This window comes from Lactuca virosa, chromosome 1, assembly GCF_052849685.1.
Source record: "Lactuca virosa cultivar CGN04683 chromosome 1, Lactuca_virosa_CGN04683_v6, whole genome shotgun sequence".
Lineage (NCBI taxonomy): Eukaryota > Viridiplantae > Streptophyta > Magnoliopsida > Asterales > Asteraceae > Lactuca > Lactuca virosa.
Genome location: NC_136426.1, coordinates 219240758 through 219259045, shown reverse-complemented (window position 1 = coordinate 219259045; position 18288 = coordinate 219240758).

Below are 18288 nucleotides of genomic sequence, written 5' to 3'. Positions count from 1 at the left end.
TTCTCATCGAAACAAAGATTCCATCTGCGAGATGCTTGTTTCAATCCATAGATGGATTTCTCAAGCTTACACGCTCTATTAGGGTGCTTTGCATCGACAAAACCCTCTGGTTGACTCATGTAAACATCCCCAGCCAACTTTCCATTAAGGAAAGCGGTTTTGACATCCATTTGCCATATTTCATAATCATGAAATGCAGCTATGGCTTGCATAACCCTAATAGACTTAATCGTCGCTACTGGTGAGAAGGTCTCATCTTAGTCAACTCCCAGAGTTTAAGTAAAGCCCTTCGCAACCAGTCGCGCTTTATAAGTGTGTACATTCCCATCAATGTCGGTCTTCTTCTTGAAGATCCATTTGCACCCGACCGTCTTACGACCCGGTACATTGCCAACCAAGTTCCAAACTTGATTGTCATACATGGACTGAATCTCGGTGTCCATGGCCTCTTTCCATTTGGCTGACTCAGGGCCTGCCTGTTGGATTAATGTCTAAGTCCATAACTATTTTGGTATGTACTTGACCCGATGTGACATCCCCAAAATCACGGCCAGAAAAGACCGGTTTCATTTATGCTTTTAAAATAATTTCAGAGTAAATCCATTGATTTAAAAGAGTTGCGGAATTTTGTCCCCAAAACAATACATGATAAAATAAGGTTTATCAAAGCATTTCTTAAAAGAAATGTATTTTCATTATATATCAAAACTCGGGATGTCATGTTCCGATACAGACAAAAGCATAAACAATAAAACATAGACCTTACACAGTTACATACAACTACTGGTCTATAAACAAAAACATCTTCACAAATTCTCCAACTTATGCTCTCGCGCCACTACATGTAATACAAAGAAACTAAGTGGGTCAGGCTTGGGAGCCTGGTGAGCATATAGGGTTTTCAACCCACAATAAATAATTATATTTAATTTCACCAACCAACAATAACCCGATTACCCATTCCCGTTATCCTCACTTTACGTCCCTATGACAACAACTATTACAAGGGACCTAATCTAGGATTTTCATCGGGACGGACACTACTGCAGAGGGGTTTCCTCAACAATGATTGTCCTAAGGCAACCATAAGGGGGATAGAATACAGCAAATGAACACCCAAGTTCACCAACACCTACAGGTTATGAGCCTGCCATCATTCCACAGAACTGTCTAGAAAAGTCCGTAGTCTTCATCCATATTCTGCTGAATGACTAGATCACAATCACATCGAGGCCTCTTGTTATTTTTATTTCATCACACATCACTATCTACCCATGTTCTACCCAACATATATGTAGATAAAATATAAATATATATATATATATATATATATATATATATATATATATATATATATATATATATATACAACATAAAACATGTATAAAACATTCAACCGATACTCATTTCAAATAACACATAACATATAAACACATAGCACGTATTTTATGGAAATACTTCGTATTTATGTGTTAGAAGAAAGTAACTACACACTCACTTGATAAGACGATGATCGGACAGCACTACGACTCTAAGAGTAGTATTCTTCGGTGAAACCGGGATGCTTTCTTGAAAACCGGGCTTCTCGCGGGCAGAGTTTTGGCTCGGAAACTTTATTTCTCGGGATCCTCGGGGCTTCGGGACTTGCTTCGGGTCTCGGGAATGATACCGGGGCTTCGGGGTATAAGTTGCACGCAAAACGAGGCAATAAGAAGTGAGAGGAAAGAATTTGAGCACTAAAACTCGGCAGCCCACGAGTTCTATTTATAGGGGCTGATCCCTGCGATTACGTTAGGCGTAACTTCAGAGTACACTGGGCGTACTCCCTCTACAAGCAGTACGTTGGGCGTACATCGAGTACGCTTGGCGTACTGGCTCGACGACATGTACGCTGGGCGTACTCTCCAAGTACGCTGGGCGTACTAAGTGGATCAGATCGAATGCGTCATTGCTTACGAACCTGGGGCACTCGAGTGTTGGGTCAGATCGACGTGGCCCATTTCGATCCATGTATACGGGTAGGCTGGGCGTACTCATGTACGTTGGGCGTACTCCCATTTCTCAAACTTCAAAAATTCGTATCTTTCGCATACAAGCTCCGTTTTTTACGTTCTTTATATCCACGCGTAGGTGAGACTATGCTCTACAACTTTCGTTTAGACTCTGTCAGCTAATTTTGATTTTATTTTTATTATATTATTTTTAGTAGGCCGGGACAGGAAAAAACCCCGCTAAAAATTCATAACTTCTTCCTCTGACATCCGTTTTCGTCTGTCTTTTCACCGTTGGACTACTATCGACGAGATCTTCGATTCTCGTTTAGATTGTTTCGGCCAAATATCACTCGATCTCAATTTCGAGATTTGGGCTGTATACCGCTAAGTCGAAACTTAGAAAAATCATAATTTCCTCATACGAAGTCAGATTTAGACGTTCTTTTTATGGACACTCTCGGTTTACCGTATTCTACGACTTTCGTTTAAATCACTAAGGCTAAATATCGCTCTATCGCAATTTCATTATTTACATCGCGCAGTGTCGTGTCGGTTCTGTCGCGAAACTTCGACATGTCATAACTTCTTCGTTATAACTCGGAGTTTGGCATTCTTTATATATCTGGAACCCTTGCCACGACCACTACAACTTCCTTCGTAGATATTGGGCTTATCTAATATCTTATTATTACGCTTATTTTTATTCTTAATTTATTTAAGCCACGCAATTAAGCATAAAACACATGATACTCAAATAATACATTTTTATTATTTCAAAATGGGTTACAAAGATTAACCTAGACTATTACATCAACATTAATGTCTAGCCTAGAAACACGGGCGTTACACCCGATTGTGAGCATGGTCCTTTTGGGTTGCCTTCACCAAAGCAACTTGATAGGATGATTTGTGGAGAAAAAGATTAATTATGATTTATTAATATATTATATGAATAATATATTAAAAGAGAAATCATATTGTTTAATTAATATTAGTCAAGAATTAATAAGAATTAATTTTGTGGCTAAAAGACATTAATTAAATAAAGGGGACTAGAACTATCAATTGTGTGATAGTTGGATATTGGGCTAATGGACTCCATAGAGGTTGGAGTGGAACAAATCTGAGGGAAACCCCATGAGAATTCGTCCAAGGCCTCTAAGGAGGGAGTCCATGGGCTGCTTAGGGCCTAAGCAGTCATATTAGGGTTTCCTAGTTCAAAACCCTAATGGCCTCCATATATAAAGACCCCTAGGGAACCCAAAAACGTGGCTAAGCATTCCTTAGGGTTTCTTGGACGTTTTTGGTTCCTCCTTCTCTTCTCCTAAGTCATCCTCTTGCTCTTGGTGTTTGTGAGCCATTAGAGGTGTGACACTTGTAACTCTAAGCTTTCAGAAGATTACAAGAAGGAATAGATTGTTATTGCTACATAACAATCAAAGGTAAGATCTAAAACCCTTTATTATAATAATATTGATTGTTGTATGCTAGATTAGGGTTCTTGAGTCTTGGATGAATTGCATGTACAATAGAGAAACCTAGATCCAAGCATTAGGGTTTGCATGAGCACATAGGATGTTCTTTTGTATAAAACCCATTAGTGGTATCAGAGCCTTGATTGGTTTCTATTGTATTGATGCTTAGTGTTTCATTCTTGATTGCAAAGTCGAGTTTTTTGGCCATCTGGCTGACAAACTCGTCGAGTCCCAACGTGGACTCGTTGAGTAGGATGAACTCGGCGAGTCCATTTTGTGACTCGGCGAGTCTGGCTGTCAGACAGACGGATTTTCGGATTTTTTTGCCTATTTTGACTTAGGATAATTGCCATAATTGTTTCAAATTAATAAAATACGAATTTTATTGATTCCTTATGATTATCTTTGTCAAAATAAAAGATTTTGGTCATCTAATTAGATAATTGTTACCTTGTTTGATAAATGTTAAATTATTTGAATTATTTGGTCAGTTATCTTGCATGAAATTAGACTAGGTCAAAAACTAGATAATCACCAATTAATTGTTTAATTGCCTTATTTGTATTTTGATCTAGATAGTTTTGAAATGTTTCAAAACTTGCCCTCAAGTTTTGGAATTTAAATTTTTGATTAAAAAGTTTAATTTTGAAATATTTAAATTCTAAACCCTAATGATTTGAAATGTTTCAAAACTTGCCCTCAAGTTTTGGAATTTAAATTTTAATTAAAAGTTTAATTTTAAAATGTTAAATTCTAAAACTCTAATTTTTGAAAAAGTTCAAATTGCACCCTTATGGTTTTATTAAATTAATTAAGTGTATAATTAAAAGAGAGTTAATAAATCCATAATGATATGGTTTACATTTAATTAAATTAAAAGTGTAATTTATTAAATTAGACCACATAGTATTTTAAAAGGTGTAAAATACACCCTTATACTATATATAAGATTAAAAGTCTAATATTATATATGTATAACTTAAATGCTAGTCTTACCGTTAGTAGGCCTCATTCACGAAGCCGATCTATAAGGGGGGTATAAGTTTATGGCCTATAAAATGGTCGTTCAATGGGTGTCCACTCTTACCCACCGCTTCCTTGATTGGTGGAGGGTCGTTAGCCGAACGGGTAGGATAGGGCAAACCCTCTCCTCATTAAAAGTATAATGAATGTTAAAGTAACTAAATGTTTTACAAAATTCCCAATCTTAGTTACTTAAGGAAAAAGTGAATTGATGCAATTCCATGAAATTACACTTTGTACCCTTGCTAAGACGTTAGTGGAGCGTGTGTGGTTAACCGGCACACTAAATGGGTTCTAAGCAAAGGTAACAAAGGGTGACTCGATGTTTGTCATAGTTCGGTGGAGCGTGTGTGGTTAACCGGCACATCGAATAGGTGACTGTAACATTGGGGGCACCATGTAAGTTTGCATGGTTATTCACACCCTGTTTTGTGATCCTCGACATCCCAGTCACAAATCGAGGGGCATATCGAGATTTTAACATGCCATTGAAAAGTTCAATGAATCTCAAAGGATCTAGGAGTTTTCAATACATTTAAAACTTAATCTCTTTTTCATTTTTCATGGTGGAAAATTAGTGAATCGTCATTCACTTACCTTTAAATGTTCTGCAATTTGGGTTACGACATCCCTCTCCCAAGTTCAAGAGTATTGTGTTGGGTCCTAGCCTTAATATCTCATTTGGGTGTTTTATTAAGGACTCAATCAATCAACTAACTTGAATTTTCTCCCGTTTTGTAGATTTCAAAGTATGACAACTATGGTCTTCCCAAATCCCTTGGAACAAGCTTTCCACGTGAAGATGATATTCCACGATTCGATCGAGGAACGAGAGATCATGCTTCATTTCCTTCACCTCCTCCTATTGTTCTCCCTAACCCACAAGTTCAAAGGCTTGAAAACTTCAAGCTCACTCAAGCCCTTTTAGCAAGGAAACATGAAGAAGGAAAGTCAGTGTGTGCACACGTCTTAGAGATGAAATCACACATTGATAGGTTAAGAATGTTGGGAGTCGTTGTCTGTGAGAAGCTAGCTGTTGACTGGGTTCTTCAGTCGCTTCCTGACTCATATAGTGAGTTCGTAAGAGAGTACTATATGATAGACCACGACGTGACCCTCATCGATCTCACCTATTTGCTTGTTGCTGCTGAATCAGCAATGATTTGGCGTACTGGAAAAGCAAAGTTGATTGGTAGATCGGCCTTCCAAACCTCCATGGACATTGGCAATGGCAACGAAAGGCATGCCATGGTCGAAAAGTTTGATCATAAGAGAAAGGCAAAGCCTGAAGTAGTTCCATGTGCTGTTCCAAAAAGGCCAATTTTCTTTTATTGCCAAGAGAAGGGGCATTGGAGACGAAGCTACCCTGTCTACCTGAGAGATCTAAAAGATGGGAGAGTCAAGACGTATGGCTTTGCTTCAGGTAAAATCCATTAACTAACTCTATAAGTTCCTATTTTTGATTCTTGATACATTATGTGATAAGATTACATTTTTGATGTTTCGTAGAATCGAAGAAAAGAAAGGAAGCTTAAAGGAAGAAGCGTGTTGAATCTGATCGTGAAGAAATGGATTTCAATCGCATGGATTCGAAGATCGGATTTTTGAGCTGCTACTTTAGAGTTAGGATAGATTGCTAAGAAATGTAATAGCATAGTTTTTCAATTAGTTGTGTTGTAAGGACAAATTTTTCAGCAATAAAATAAATTTTGATTTTGTTTTATTTATTTATCCTTGCAATGACATGTATGAAAAATTGATGTTTGTGTATTTCTATTATTAGCAATGTTGAAATGGATGTGATTCTTAGTTCTATTATTTATGGTAATGTCATAATTTTCTAAGTAAGGAAATATTCCCATCACCCAAGTTTCAATTGGACAGAAACTTGGAATCTTACAACTTGTATTGTGTGATGTATGGAAATCTTGGTACTTAAGTAATTAAGACTAATTCCTTGTTCACATAAGTATGTGAGTCAATTGAAGGACTAAAGGAACTAGTACACAATGTTGTGCACTAGTCAAGTCCACCATAAATAATAATAACATTATTCGTCATAATTTACTAAAGGTCTAGTAAATGTGGTTATACTTACAAGATTAAGTGTAATTCTGAATCATTGAAAAGTTTCAATGAATGGCAAAACGAATAAGTAGAATCAATGAAGGCAGAAAGATAAAAAGTTTCTCCAATCTAAGAAGAAGGGAGAGTACTTTTGTATCGGGTTTTATGATCGTCTTAATGATTAAGAACCATATCACAATTGATCCTCTAAGGACATCTTAGTACACTAGTATGGCTAAGAAGAGGAATCGGAAATTGTTGAAATGGTTAAATCAAAAGGATTAGTCATACTTCGTTCCAAAATCAAGTCTTAGAGTAGTACTCCAAGATTGTGAATTGAGTGACACATCTTAAGAAGTTCTAAAACACTCATCAAATGTGAAGTAGAAAATTGTTTTTCTTACTCTTGCACGTTTAAAATTGGTAAGTTGTGATGTCTTGGAGAAGACAAAGACCAACTAAGACCAACTGTTTGTAGTGGATTGTCTTGATAAGAATCTGCACTAACTCTTGAATATTTGTTTGTCATGAAATGTTTCTTGACAAGAGAATCTTATATGTCAAGAGGTCAGTGGGAGTCTAAATGATCTTGAAAATGTTCAAGAACTAATCAAGACTAAACCTATTATTAAACACTAGCACACGACTTAAGGTTTGCAACCTATCATGTTGACAAATTTTTTATTTCTATGCCATTCCAGTAAAGTTACTTATGCATATGAGTTCTACGAGTTCTCAATAGACTGCATAAGGCAAACACCTTGTTCAATGAAAGTACATTGACTGGCATAGGTGAGCTGCTAAATAACTTGGAAGCAATGGTGGGACCCTTGATGGCAAGAAATCAAGAATGAACAAGTTCTGTCCATAGGAGTTTGGATTTGTCACAAACATTATCTTACAATTATGGTTATGGCAAATTCACATGGATAGGAACACATACGCTATAAAATCTAAGTGTCATAAGGTTTCTCTCCTTCATGAAAATGATTGTGAGGAAACGCTTTCACTAAGAGAGATTTTAAGGAGATAGCGATTATGTAAATTACATTCTCAAATTCGATTATGATTACGACATCCCTCTTCATAGTTCGAATTGTGAGATTTGGCAATTAGTCTGAACATTTGGGACTTAGTAATATAAGTTCTGAATTAGTTTAGACGCACATGTGAGCTGTCTAAGGAAAAGTGTGTGAGTTTGAGAAGCTTAGATAAAGGCTTATCGAAACACCTCGTATTGGAAATATGAACTTTGGAAGTCAATAAGTATTGTCTTTTAGAAGTCCAACCGTTTTCTGAATACATGTAAAAGCTAGTGGGAGTATAAATGTTATGCTGGAATGGATATAATCATCATGTTAGTGGGAGCATGATTATTATTATTTTAAATATTGCAAGTTGGCAATATTAATTATAAAAAAAAACAAAAGTTTCACTTTGCAAAGTTGCAGGGGTTGAAAAGTTGTTTTTGCTATAATTAAAGGAGAGAATGTTATACTTCGTTTCCAATCTAAAAGCTTAGATCGAGAAATTTTAATTAAATTAGTCAAGGATATATTTATTATTTTCATTCTTAAAGTTCGATTATGATTACGACATCCCTCTTCATAGTTCGAATTTTGAGAACACGGCAAATAGAAATATTATGACAATATTATAGCAAGAACCTGGTAAAGTATCACGTTTTTCATTATGAATCGTATCCCACACGCTTCGGGTATAGGATCGATTGCATATCTACTCTAATAAATGAAAGTTTTTTTGCCACTTGTCACACTCTCATTCAAGTTGCCAAATGTCGTTTTGTGGTTATTTTGAGTTAATTTTTATTCCACATGTCATTTTATGTTTTTTCTATTTTATTAAATTTCACATAGTATTTAAATGCAATAATAAATGCATATTAATTTCCTTAATAAACTTTCCTTTTAATTTCAAAATTACTAAATTAAAGCTTCATTAATTTCCTTTATTTATTTATCTAAATTATTTGTTTAAATTTAGAGAAAAAAACACTTTAATTTTTATAATTCAATATTTTTCTTATAAATCTACTATAATAAATGAAGAGCAATTTTGCCACATGTCAATTTCTCATAAGTTTTGACATTTCTCAATTTTTGATATTTTTAAAATAAAATAATATTCATATGTCAGTTTTTATATTTTTTGAATTTTTAAAATTAAAGTTACATAATACTTATACTTTTATATGTAAAGTGTTAAATGTAATAAATATGATAATAAATTACAATTAATATGTTTTTCTTTCATTATTTCAAAATTTTATTTTAAAAAATATTTGTTGTTTACACTTTGATATTTAATCTTTTTTTTATCAATCCGTGTATTACACGGGTTTTACACCTAGTGCTGTAATATTCGACCGTTTTAAATTTTCCAAATGCCTAGGGCATTTAGAGGGAAAAAGGGAATAAAACCGGATTTGGCTAAAATAATTAAACAATTGTCAAGGACAATCTAAGGTTCTCCAAGGATTGGTTGTTTGCGGACAATTGGAGGTATAGTCATAGATGGATTATATTGGCATTATTATGAATAGATAAGATTCTATTTAGAATGAGTTGTCATATGGCAAATATGGAAATGTTTCCATATTGGGAGTTGGATATCGAGAATCAATGTCTAGATTAGAAACTTTTATGCAAGAAGGATGTTCAAAGGAATGTACTTTGAATGTGATACTTCACATCTATGGAATTGTCTTGTAACAATCTCCAATAGAGTACTTTGTAATTTCATTGGCAAAGTCTTGGTGACTTTGGCGCTATGATTTTACGAAAGAACCGTTGCATAAAATATTAGAATCTAACATATTCTAGTAGTGGCGAGAATTTTGTATTCTTACACTAATGGATTAGGAATTGTGAAATGAGCATCATTGGAAATGTGTTCATTTGATCTATTTCACAAAGTAAGGACCATAGGTAAACATAGTGTGCATGCTAAGAGCATGGGACAACTGTTGTTATAATTCAAGTAAGAAGTTGATTACCCGAAACAACAAATAATGAGTAATAAAAATGGTGATTAAATAAAATGTTTTATTTATACTCAAAGGTTTGGGACCATATAGGATTAGTACTATTCTTGTGTTTCACTTTGCATGTTTTGACTTCCCGAATAATAAGATTATTCAAACCCTCCACAATCGCTCATACTTTGGAAGTAAGTATGAAAGAAGACTGTCATGAATCCGTCTGTAGATTGTCTAAAGAATTTAGACATAACACAAGTTTGTTGCAGAGTTCATGAGTGATGCTATAAGATTAGAGTATTGGATTAAACCCACGCTCACTTGGATCACTTCATGGATTTTATCACGAGTGATTGGTGAGACGATAATATCTTATATTCTTGAAACCGAGATGTGTGAGTTGTATCTTGCGAGTCGATTACACATTGATAATATGTAAACGCACCAGTAACTTGGTGTTATAAAACGTATTGTTGTGTGTGAATCGGTGAGTGAGTACAAGCGAGCATTGAGTTGAAGTTTATCCGTTCCTTTTACCCAAGGTGGGATAAAAGTGATATATGTGGGCCCCTCGATGATTTAGTGATCACACCCTAAGCGCTTGGCCAAGCTGGGACTGAGTTGATGTGTTCAATTGTAGTCTGTTGTCAGTCGTCATAAATCGGAAATTGGGAAACAACACATAGACTGAGAGAATGATTTCAATCCATGTCTCACGTCTATACGATATCTAGAATGGAGGAATATATGATCCTTTATCTAAAGGACACGCTTATGATAAGATCAGAGTTGACAGCGGCTTTTGAAAGCTACGATTGCTGATCAGGTTTGAAGTCATACGCAGAATAGTTATTAGACATATCCAAGTGGGAGACTGTTGGATTAATGTCTAAGTCCATAACTATTTTGGTATGTACTTGACCTGATTGTGAGCATGGTCCTTTTGGGTTGCCTTCACCAAAGCAACTTGATAGGATGATTTGTGGAGAAAGAGATTAATTATGATTTATTAATATATTATATGAATAATATATTAAAAGAGAAATCATATTGTTTAATTAATATTAGTCAAGAATTAATAAGAATTAATTTTGTGGCTAAAAGACATTAATTAAATAAAGGGGACTAGAACTATCAATTGTGTGATAGTTGGATATTGGGCTAATGGACTCCATAGAGGTTGGAGTGGAACAAATCTGAGGGAAACCCCATGAGAATTCGTCCAAGGCCTCTAAGGAGGGAGTCCATGGGCTGCTTAGGGCCTAAGCAGTCATATTAGGGTTTCCTAGTTCAAAACCCTAATGGCCTCCATATATAAAGACCCCTAGGGAACCCAAAAACGTGGCTAAGCATTCCTTAGGGTTTCTTGGACGTTTTTGGTTCCTCCTTCTCTTCTCCTAAGTCATCCTCTTGCTCTTGGTGTTTGTGAGCCATTAGAGGTGTGACACTTGTAACTCTAAGCTTTCAGAAGATTACAAGAAGGAATAGATTGTTATTGCTACATAACAATCAAAGGTAAGATCTAAAACCTTTTATTATAATAATATTGATTGTTGTATGCTAGATTAGGGTTCTTGAGTCTTGGATGAATTGCATCTACAATAGAGAAACCTAGATCCAAGCATTAGGGTTTGCATGAGCACATAGGATGTTCTTTTGTATAAAACCCATCACTGCCATGGCTTCCTCAAAGTTGTTAGGCTCATCCAACTTTACCAGTGTACTATCACTGATAAATGCATCACCTTCCGCAGTAATGTGAAAACCATAGTAATGCTTAGGTGGATTCCTAACTCTTGTGGAACGCCTCAGAGGTACGGACTCATCAACAGGAGTTTCCTCCTCAGGTTGATTGCTAGGGTTTGAGGTTCCCTCACCGCTTGACTCTTGAAGTTTTTCAAGGTCAATTTGCCTGCCACTGTTTCCTTGGCTTATAAACTCTCTCGAAAGACCCCTCTCCTTACCACAAATACCACATTCTCACTGGGTCTGTAGAAGAAGTAACCAAAGGATTTCTTTGGGTAGCCGATGAAAATACACCGCTCACTACGAGGTTCGAGCTTGTCCTGAGTCTCACGTCTCACGAAAGCCTCGCAACCCCAAACCTTGATGTGGTCTAAATTAGGAACTCTCCCATTCCACATCTCGTGAGGTGTTTTGGAAACCTTTTTGGTAGGGACCAGATTTAGGATATGGGCGGCAGTCTCTAAGGCATACCCCCATCAGAATGAGATTGGTAACGAAGCTCGACTCATCATGGAACGAACCATGTCTAACAAGGTTCGATTGCGCCTCTCAGCCATACCATTAAGCTGTGGTGTTCTGGGAGGTGTCAATTGTGAAACAATTTCACATTCCTTAAGATAGTCAAGGAACTCTGTACTAGGATACTCTCATCCTCGTTCGGATTGAAGCATCTTAATGTTCCTGCCCAGCTGATTCTCCACTTCCTGTTTAAACTCTTTGAATTTTTCAAAGGTTTCTGACTTATGCTTGATTAAGTAGACATAACCATATCTACTGTAATCATCAGTAAAAGTCACATAGAAGCGGTTAGCATCCTTTGTGGCGGTTCTGAAGGGTCCACACACATCTGTGTGTATGAGGTCCAACAAACCTTCACCCCTAGCACAAGTACCAGTGAAGGGTGACTTTGTCATTTTTCCAAGTAAACAAGACTCGCAACTATCATCTGACCTTAAGTCAAATGACTCCAAGATTCCAGCCTTCTGGAGTTGGCCTATGCGCTTCTTGTTAACATGTCCAAGACGACAATGCCACAAGGATGCTTTATCCAAACTAGTGGAAGAATCGATATGCAATACATTATTTCCTAAGTTATCTACAACCGAGACAATTTCATATACACCAGCACAAGGTAATGCTTTAAAATAAAGAGCATTATTATAAAAAGCATTAATACCACCACATTCATTATAAAATGAAAAGTAAATCCTTGTTTGTACAAACCGTGAAAAGAAATAATATTTCTCGCCATTTCAGACGAGTAACAACAGTTATTCAAATCTAACACTAACCCACTACTTAGCAACAAAGAATAAACTCCAATCTTGGTGACAGGTGAAGCTTTCTTATTCCCTATGATCAAGTTTATCTTTCCGTGCTCCACATCCTCACTTCTTCTTAGGCCCTGCAAATCAGAACATATATGAATACCACAACCTGTACCAAGGACCCAAAAATTAGTATACGGTGAGTTATTAGACAATATAGTGTAAATACCTGCATGGGTAGGTTTGACCTTCCCATCCTTAACATCTTGCAGGTACTTGGGGAAGTTTCGTTTCCAGTGCCCCTTTTCCTGACAATAGAAGCATTGAGCTTCTTTTGGGTTGGAAGAAGGAGTGACAGAACCACCTTTGGTTCCACTTGAAGAGGAGCCATAAAGAGACTTTCCCTTGGTACCCTTCGAAGGGGTCTTCCTCTTCTTCCCTCTACTTTGCCCAATTGCCATAACAGGGGCGGTGTTAGGAGTAGGAGTAGTAACAACCGATTTACCTTTGAGACCACTTTCTGCGGTCTTCAAAATTCCTTGAAGCATGCTGAGTGTGACCTCCTCCGTGTTCATGTGATAGGTCATTCAGAACTGATCATAACAAGTAGGTAAAGAGTGCAGTATGATGTCAATAGCCAACTCCTCGGGGAAGTTCACATTCAACTTCATCAAACGGTCCACAAACCTTTGCATTTTCTGCATGTGGCCCGTGATGGATTCACCATCTTTCATTCGGGTTGTTATCATTGAAGAGATGATTTCATACCTCTCTTTATGAGCACTCTGATGGTAGCGGTCCACCAGGTCCATGTGCATCTCAAAAGGGTAAAAGTCCTCATAGGACTTCTAGAGTTCAGCTGTCATTGTGGCCAACATGATACATGCCACTTTGGTAGCATATCTCTCATGTTCCCTAAAGTCAGCGATATCCTCTAGAGTAGCAGTAGACTCATCAATTTCTTTCAGCTCCTTGTCGAGGACATATTCCTTGTCCTCGTAACGCGTGACCATCCTGATGTTCCTGATCCAATCATTAAAGTTTGAACCATCAAAGATGACTCTCCCATAAAGGTTCATGAGAGAGAACGAGCCGGTAGGGTTTGAGCCAGAAGCAGCATTGTTGGAAGACATCTGAAAAGAAGAAAGAGAAGTTTTGATTAGATATAAGATCCTTAATAAGACACCCAAATGTAATATTAAGGCTAGGACCCAACACAATACTTTATAACTTGGAAGAGGGATGCCGTAATCCAAGCTATAAAATATTTGAAGGTAGGCGAATGACAATTCACCAATTTCCACCATGAAAAACGAAATAAATTATTAGGTTTTAATTGGAATGAAACTCCTAGATCTTTTGAGATTCATTGAACTTTTCAATGGCATGTTTAAATCTCGATTGCGCCCTCTCAAGTTTGTGATTAGGATACCGAGGATCACAAACAAGGTGTGAATAACCATGCAAATTAACTTGGTACCCTTAATCTTTATCACCTAATCAGTGTGCCAGTTACCCACACGCGCTCCATCGATCTATGATAAATATTAATTCACCCTTTGCCACTCTTACTAGTCTATGTTAGTGTGCCGGTTACCCACACACGCTCCACCAACGACTTGGTAAGGTACAAAGTGTAATTTCATAGTTAGCACCAAATTCACATTTTCCTAAAGTAACTAAGAATGGGAATTTATAAAAAGTTTAGTTACTTTATATTTATCATTATACTTTTAATGAGAATTATAGTCCTTGTCCTACCCATTCAGCTAACAACCCTCCACCAGTCAAGGAAGCGGTGGGTGAGAGTGGACACCCATTAAGCTGCCATTTTATAGGCAACAATCTTATACCCCCTTATAGACCGGCTTCGTGAATGAGGCCTACTAACGGTAAAACTGACTTGCTCTTATACATATATATATTATTAACTTATAATACTATAAAGTATAAGGGTTGAATTTTAATTTTTAAAACTCTAGGGTTTGGAATTAAAGTTTTCTAAAGTGACTTTACAAATTCCAAAACTTGAGGGCAAGTTTTGAAACTATTCAAAACCTTTCATATTCAATAACTTATGAGTTTAATGGTCTATTAAAATGAAGACTCTTCATTTTATGTAACCTATGGTTCTTTAATGACTCTTTAAATAAATGACTTTTGGTAATCCATAACTTGAGGACAAATTATGGACTCCATCGATAACATTTAGATCAAGAATTACATCATCAAACAATTTGCAAATAATTCCTATGATCTTACTTAAACTCATAAGCCTGAACATTCATATCAACTATTTCAAGAATCATATAAACATATATATATAAAACTTGAAAATTTTGATAATAACCATTGAAAATGGATTAGCATAATCATTACACCATCAAAAATAGGTTTTATAAGTCCAAAACAGTTTAGGGTAATGATTCTAGTTCATTTCCAGCAGCAAAACTCGAAATTATGCACACAGGGCCTCCTAGTCGTCGAGTGCAAGAACCTACTCGACGAGTAGGATGCATTTTCACTTGGACTCGTCGTGTCCCCCCATGGACTCGGTGAGTCCACTGAACGGTGAACAAAATTTTTGAATTTTTCAAGCAGTTTGCATCAAATATCAAGAAAACAAACCTGTCTTTGATACCACTGATGGGTTTTAAGCATTCTAACACTCCTATGGTGTACATGAAACCCTAGAAACCTTCGATCTATGTTTTCTCTAATATTCATGCAAATTTGATTTTTCCAAGGTTCTCATCCTAACTAGCATGGCATGGGGTACCTGTAATATAAAAACTAGTAGAATGACATACCTTTCTTGTAGCTTGGATTCCTTAAGACCTTTTGAGCCTAGCACCCCAAATGTGATGCCTTAAATGTTTCACACAACACCACAACTCTTGGAATAACCTGAGAGAAGAACACTTTCACTCAAAATCGGCTAGCACTCCTTGTTCTTGTCTTAGTGGCCGATTTTGCTTACCATGAGGTTCTTTATATAGTGTGTCACATGTAGGGTTACACCATGTAAACCCTAATGTGCATGGCTTTTCATTTCCCCCATGATCCATGGGTTTTAACCTCCATGGAGCATCCATGGAGCACCCAATGGGTCCTAGCCCAATCTAGTGAATCATAGACCATAAGCCCATTATATAAGAATGAATGATTTACAAATCAATCCCCATATATTTAATTAGTCTCCTTTTGATCACAAAATTAATTCCAAATTAATTCTTGATCAATACTAATTAAATAATATAATTTCATATTAATATATTAGAACATATAATATATTAACAAACCATAAGTGTCCTTTTCTCATTTTGTCTATCCAATTGTTATGATGCCATGAAACCCAAATGGACCATGCCAAACCAGGTCAAGTACATACTAAATATAGTTATGGACTTAGACACCTTATCCAACATACTAACCAAGCGGTCTCATGCTTTCATACTCAGAACACTTGCACCCCTTATGACCATAATTGAGGCACTACCACAATGTACACCCCCAACGGCAGACACATAACCTACCTTGGATCTACTGCACTCTTTCATCCTTACAACCTTACCCAAAGGGTGAAGTACCAATAGATTTAACGAAATGACGAACCTCAACCGTTAACAAAAGCATCCTCATGAACGTTCAATTCAAGATCCCACACCTTGAATGAAACTGAACAGATTCCACAAATATATAACTAGCTCGAGAAAACTTCCAAGGTGATCTAGAAATGCTACCAAAACTTTAGTCATATCAATCCCACTACAAATCCTACCGACACAACATGCCAAATTATATTCTATGTAGATCAAGGTCACACTTAGAAAGCTGAACAACACTGCCCCAACATCCGAACTTCCAATAGCCAAGGATAACTATCAAACTTGAGTCTGCTATGAACCAAAATTCCACACCATAATTAAGGGTAAACATACCCAGAAACCAAAGAAAATATAAAACATACAGAACTTGATGATAGGTTGACGCATCCATTGAACTTCAACTGACACCAATCGAAGCTTTCGTAAAACCTCCACTTTTGACGATGAACGAAATGACTAACGATCGAGAAGACACTACAACTAACCCAATACACTACTGAACAAAACCCATGTGAAACTAAACATACCAAACACTAAAGCTGATTTACCGATCAATAACTTCTCACCCTAGAACATGGATAGCAATCTATACAACGAGTTGAGGAATCCCTCAACTCTCGGTGCTCAAATTGAGCATCCCACACGCCTCTTGATCTATTCAGGAACATTCTGAAAAGAACCACTGGCTACACCAAGCTCCTTACCCAACATCTTCTTGCTGCGAAGACGACTCTTGCATTTCTGAACACATACATTTGATGAAAACTTACTCTACAGCTCCATCATGTCCAAATCATGAAACAAAGTTTCGCATAACCGAACTGAAATTCCCTTAGACTCATTCTTCTGAAATCATAAACTTGAACATAGCGATGATCCTTCAAGAATAATTAGCCAGTTCTCCCTTACTTATGATTCGAACTTTCACCAAATGACATTGCAGACAAACCACATCTCAAATCGGTTCAACCGGATGCATATTATCGTCGAATCTTTAGAATATAAATACAACATAAGTTGGTCTTCCAGATAAAGACCAAGCGAACTCAGTTATTCCGAATCTCAAATGGAGGCCTAGAAAACCTCCCAATCATAATCGCCTCTAACATCAGAATCTCATGCAGATACACAATAATTTTGTCCATTCATGACACCGATTCTCCATCTAGAGACAAATGAGCTACCACACACCTCGCCTATAATTCCCCAACAAACAATTCATTGCGAGCATTACTCATAAATATAAGAAATGTCATTCTCTTAGTCAGGATACATTAGAGACAACAAAAGTTTCTCTTACTGATTCACTTTCCTTGGTTCCTGAAACAATTGACTAGCACCTGACCTAACTAAATTCAAAAAGGCAGACCCGTGATCTCATCTCAAGGCAACCATACCACAAAAATCTTTTTGTGCATTCCCACGCTGCCATACCTATCGACAAAGAAAACCATAATCTTCTAGACTCATGTCGGGACTACATCCAAAATTTGAAAATCACACATCTACTCTTTCTTTCCGCCGAATGCGGAAAGCTGGAAGTACATAACCCCTATCGATGATAGTGACATCCCAATCCATCTGCCAATCACTTAACCTACGACTACAATCCTCGAGCCATTTATCATGATTGCTTCCTTCTCGAGTCCCACGACTCAACTGTCACTACTTTATCAAGGCCCTCCAGACCTCGATATTAACTACCTCTCATGGGTATGCACCATTGAAACCCAACAGACATGACCACTAAGGCCCAAACAATCACCAGACCCATCATTAGCCTGAATGACCGTACCTGATAAACCGATAAATGAGGAAATACACTGCAACCATCATGGTGCCAAACCGTGCCATCTTCTTTAACCAGTTCCTTACAATCCCTTAAAATTTCCTCGAGTCAAGTATAGATCTTGTGCTTCTAATAGTACGGGCCCATTACTACCTTCCACACTTATCCATACTTTCCTTAAGAATCATCTCGAATCCTCTAAGTAACTACTCATGACTACATCCATCTCATAAATTCTTATACAACCATTCTCAAACGAATACCCATCGCTAAGCAGCACAAACCAACCCACTACAACACATCCTAGTCTCTCTAGGTTC